We start from the raw sequence: 6,000 nt of genomic DNA, 5'->3' as shown, positions 1-6,000 counted from the left end.
ATACATCCTTTAACCCTAATTTTTCACCTTTGGTTTTTATTTTGGATTGCCTCAGCCCTCACGACTAATGCACAGTGCACCACGGAACCACCAGACCACCAGACCACAGCACCACGGCACCGCTAGACCACCAGATCTTTCTTCTCTTTTTCAATTTCTTTTTCCTTTTTCACTTCAACAGCTTTAGATTAAGACTTGGGAGTGTTGAGCGGGTTTCTTCAGTAGCTTTTTCCCTTTTCACTGAAACAGAGGTAAGCAGTTTATTTTTACATTTTATTTTTCTTTTATTGGATTAATTTAAAGAACACAATACATTGGATTTGGGAGTTTGAAAGTTCAGTTGCCCAAACATTCCCCTTGCAAATCGGTCCATTGGTCGCCAACGTTCCCCCATATCCTATAGCCTTCTTCCATTAACTGCTTTCAGATTTCAAACTTGAAAACCACCGCATTTTTCCCTTTGAAAGCTTGGGTCCTGTTTGAAAGAAAACCAAAAGGATTTTAAATTAGTAATGATACTCAAATGGTTGGAATCTGTATCTTGTAATTGACATTTGGTTGTGTCTAATATAACTCCAAATTAAGATAAAGTCTTGTATTATGCATGTTGACTCTCTCTCACAAAATTCCACCCATACAAGCAGTCGGCTTCGTTTTTCGATCAAAGCGAAACCTTAGGCTATTTTGTAGTTTGTGATTTAAATGTTATAGTATCTGATGGATATTCATATTAAAATTACATGAATCTAATTGACTCATTCTGATAAGGTTTCAGAGTAAGCTAAGTGTGTATTGATGAATGTTACTGACATTGTGCTATAAGAACTTCAGCTGTGATACTTCCTCTGGATTTTTCTATTGATATGAGTAGGTTGATTTAAACAGATGCCAAGCTTTATTATTTATTTTTTTAAATTTAATATGTATTTTTGTTGAACATTATAAAATTCGCCTAGATAACTACACTTAATTTTCAATGTTTTATTTCTTTTTTAGTGAGAGAAACATTAAACTTTTTAAACTTACTCTTCATCAATCACGTGTTATGTGGCAATATTTTTTATGTTATTTATGTTGTTGATGGTTGCAGATGGAATCTAACAATATCAATGTTTCTTTTGAATCAAATGTTCATTTTCTGGAGGAATCTGATGATTGTCTACAGATTGAGCAATGTTGCAGTGGTTAATGATGTGTTTTTAATTATGATTGAAAATTATGAATGATTTTTAATATTATTAGTGTTTGAAGGTTTGATGTTAAATTGTTAATGATGTATTTTATCATATTATATGATAATGAATTTTATGTATGTTATTTATATTAATTTTTATTATATTTGCTGTTATTATTATTTTTGTTTTGTTATAATTATTTTTATAATTATAGATTTTAAATTTAAATAATAAAAATTATATTTAATTGTAAATATTTTTATTTAATTGTGTTAAACGTGTTAATCGTGTGAATCGTGTTACACATGTTAATCATGTTAAACGTGTCATTAATCGTGTCGTGTCTTATATTGACACATTTAATAAACGTGTTAATCGTGTTGTGTTGTGTTACACATGTACTAAATGTATACGTGTACATATTTTAAATTTAAGACACGAATATTAAACGTATTGTGTTCGTATTTAGCCTTAATGTGTTTCGTGTCTAATCGTGTCTGAAACGTTTACGACATGTTAACACGAATTGTCAGGTCTAACTATTGGTTCGATGAGTTGTAGTGCTAAATTTCACTTTATGTTGTTTGCCATAGATGCAATGCTCACATAAATCTAGCTTCCCAATCTTTTAACTATATAGTTGTCATAATGAGTGAGTTTGTATATTCAAACGTTTGACTTGAAAGAAGAATCACCATCAATATTTTTTATTTAGGTGTGATTGGTCACTTAAGTGAATTTATACTTTTTAATAAGGTCTTAAACTTGACTTAAGTTCATTTAAAAGGATAGATTCCGGTCCACGAAATAAGTTAAATTCAAAACTATAATTATGTATGAGGAAAGTATTAGTACCCTCGCAACTCTAATTCGAAATGGTATCTAATTAGTTATGTGTTATCTTTTAGCCTTAAACTTTACTTTGATATTCTACTTTATTTCCTTTAATTATTCCTTCATTTATGATTATTTTGAAACAAACAAAAAGCTTTTAATATTGAAATTTTTTTCTAAATTCTCCAACCCTTTTTTTAGAATTTACGAAAACTTTTTCATCTAGAAATTTTCAAGAAAATTATCTCTTATAATATTTTTAAAATTTCATTATAAAAAATTTTTATTTATTTGCTTATTCTTTTTGTTTATTTCTTTGTATCAAGCTTATTGTATATGTTTATTTCAAATATATTTTTATAAAAATCCTTTGATATTGAAATTTATGCTAAATTCTCCAATCCTTTGGTAGAATTTAAGAAAACTTTCTCACCTAAATTTTTTCAAAAAAATCAACCCTTATAATATTCTTGAAATTCCATTATCGGAAGATTTCCATTTATATATTTACTGACAAATTATTATAAATTTATATTTTACAAAATTTTAATTTTTTATTTAAGTTTTTATTTATAATAATTATTTATAAATAAATATTTTTATAAAAAATAATTTATAGGATTACCTTCCAACTTTTATGGTAAGGTCCCATAATTATTTTTACTTTAAAATATTTAAGGAGAATTATCCCTTTGTAACTCACCTTAAAAATTTCATTTAAAAGATTTATTTTAAATAATTACAAATTTTACTAAAATTTATTTTTTATATCGTTTTATTAATTTTTATAACCACATATTTTTTTGTGAAAGTAATTTATAAGAATTTTATTATAAATATTTTTTAATCTAACTCATTTATTTATTTTTATTCTAAACAATCATGACTCGATGAATTTCAGCCTAAAATAACTATGACCTAAAATCTTTATTTTTTATTATATTTTTCCTTTGCATCTTCAATACTAAAAGTAAAATAACAAAACAAGAAAAAAATCAATATATAAACCAATAAAAATAATACAAAATATCGAACCCATACTTGGTAAATGGGCTAATGACTAAAACAAATGGGCCTAGTCAAAGCTGGCCCGTGATAATCCACCTCTCAATATCAATATGATGTTGTTTTTAGTAATAGCAAATTTATGTCATTTTACTTTATGCTTATGCTCATCCAATACAATGTTGTTTGCCTTAGTATATAAATGGACTAAACCCTTCTTTTTTAATTTTCACTTCCACTTTCTCTCTCTAAAAATCTTCTCTTCCAAATCTTTTCAGAATCTGGTCGTCGAATGCCATTACCTTTGCCACCGACCATCGTTTTTCGGTGATAAAATTGTCTCAAACTTTCATTAAACTCTTTTCGGGCCAATCTACCACTTAATCGAAATCGTTTCTTCAAAATCAAACTAAATTTCCCTAAATCTAACTTTGAAATTTCAAAACTCAAAAAACTCTCCCTGATGATCTTTCTATCTTTTTCTCTTCTTTCTCCCCCCATCTCTCTAGGCTGATGAATGGGTATTTATACCCATTTTTGTGTTCATCTTAGATTAGGATTTTCTTCCTCTTTAAAAATCGAATTTCAAAAATTGCTGGATTGTGATCGATTTAAGTCAATCCTTAGTTTATTTGGATGTTCATTTAACAAATTTCTTATCATTATCTCTTCCTTTTTTTATTTTAGATTTTATTATTTTATTGTTTTACTTATTTTTATTATTTTTTTAGTTTTATTTTATTTGTTTTTATTGTTAAGATAAGCTCGAACAAATGAGGTGTCTACAATAGTAAATCATGCTTACTCAGTTTTGTCATCCCTTTTTTGCTCATATGACCCAATCTCATATGCCAAAAATATATAGCATCTTCATCAAGATCATTGGATGAGACTACGGACACAATTCCAATGACCGTGTTTCCCACTTGGTGATAAAGGTCACTAGATATCTTGCCCTTCATGATAATTAAAGCTCTTTTAGATATCTTCAAGACACCATCTTGGACACCTCATTTTTATCTTTTCTAATCTAACAAACTTAAGGATATCAAATTCTTTTTCATGTCAAGGACATGTCTCACCTCAAGTGTCCTTACCACACCATTAAACATCTTGATTCAAATTGTGCCAATCCCAACAACCGAGGAAGAGATAAATCATTTCTTAATTATATAGTACCCATATCAACAAATTGATAAGTTGTAAACCAATCACACCTGAGACATATGGAAAAGCAACAAGCTGAATCTAAGATCCATGTATCCATCAAGTTACTGTTGGTAATTACAAGAATATTATCATCTTTCTTAAGAATATCAAAGTCATCTTTAACCACATTTGCAGTACTTTCAGACTTGTTGATCTTTTCATCATCCTTGAATTTGGTACAATCTTATTAAAAGTGCTCTTTTTTACCACAATTCTAGCAAATCTTCCTTTTTGCTCTAAATTTACTTTTTCTGTCTAAGCCTTTCTCTGTATCTTTTCCTCTATTCACAATTAGGCTTTTTGCTTGATTCTCACTTCGGATACCATCAACTTTCTTCTTCAATTCTTTAGAATTTAAAAATTCCCTTACATCCTCAAAAGTGAGTATCTCTTGGCCACATAGCATAGTATCCACAAAACTTTCATACAATGGAGGCAAAGAACATAGAAAAATTAGGACTAGGTCTTCATCATCAATTTTAATATCGATATTCTTTAAGTCAAGAATAACTTTATTAAATTTATCAATGTGGGTATTAACGGACGTACATTCACACATCTTGAGATTATACAATCATTGCTTTATATAAAGCCAATTCGTCAAAGATTTGATCATATAAATACTTTCGAGTTTAAGCCACATTGTAACAGTAAATTCTTCATCCGTTACTTCTCTTAGCACCTCATCAGACAAGTTAGGAGAATAGCACTATATCCCTTCTCCATAAAGACATCTTTTTCACTATTATGTAAATTCGAGGAAAGATGATCTTTTTCCTCAAATGCCTTCAACAGTCCTCGTTGCACTAGCAATGCTCACATTTTAACACGTCACAAACTAAAATCATTTCTTCAACTTTTCAATCTCGTACTTAGTCGACGAAGTTGCCATAGCAAAATTTAGATTGACTCAAGACCTTGAGCTCTGATACCAATTTATTGTGAAAATTACGAAATTATCTTAAAAAAGTTATCCAATATCTTACCCAATTAATAGACTAAAGAAAAAAAAATCAAGCACACTTACAAGAACACAAGAATTTATATAGTTTGGTCTTTTGATACATCCACAGTCAAAGGCATAACAAATAAAAATACCAAGTTGAGTGACAAAAAAGGTTGCATAGGGCATAACTCCTATATGAAGCAATAAAAAACCAATATAAACCGTAAGTAGAGAAGAAACTTAAGCAACTTAATAAAAAACACAATGTGCAGTAGGAAACATAGCTGAATGCCTAACAAAAACACAACCGTGGTGCATAGCAGAAAACACAGAACAAAACACAACGTAAAGGAAAGCAGAACAAAAGTGGTGCATAGCAGAAAAACACAAAAGTAGCAATGAACATAACGGAAGCAGAACAAAAAACACAATGTAGAAAGAGGAAGAGCAGTAGTGGTGAAAAAGCATCATGATCGAGCAAAATGGGCAACACCATCAATTAGAGAATTATGCCATGCTTTTGCAGCATAGAAAAAGACAAAAGGAGTGAAAGAGGCATTACCATATGGCAGAAAACATGGAATGCCTGTCAAGCCCACACCTAGCCAAAGAGTCAACAAAAGAATTATCTTTTCTTAAAATGTGAGCAAACGAAAACCCCTCTTTTAAAAGTGAATCGATTTTATTCAATATTAGCCATAGTTTTCAAGGTCTTTAGACAATATTGTTAACCCATGAGAGGGCAACTTTAGAATTAGATTCAATAATCACCTTTGCACTCAAATAGAGGGGAGATGATAAAAGTCGCAATGCATGGAGGATTGCCATAGT

The sequence above is a fragment of the Theobroma cacao genome, chromosome 3 (genome assembly GCF_053813885.1).
Source record: "Theobroma cacao isolate CCN51 chromosome 3, ASM5381388v1, whole genome shotgun sequence".
In the NCBI taxonomy this organism is placed as follows: Eukaryota; Viridiplantae; Streptophyta; class Magnoliopsida; order Malvales; family Malvaceae; genus Theobroma; species Theobroma cacao.
The sequence above is the reverse complement of the archived record's forward strand: the minus strand, read 5'-3'. Positions refer to the sequence as shown.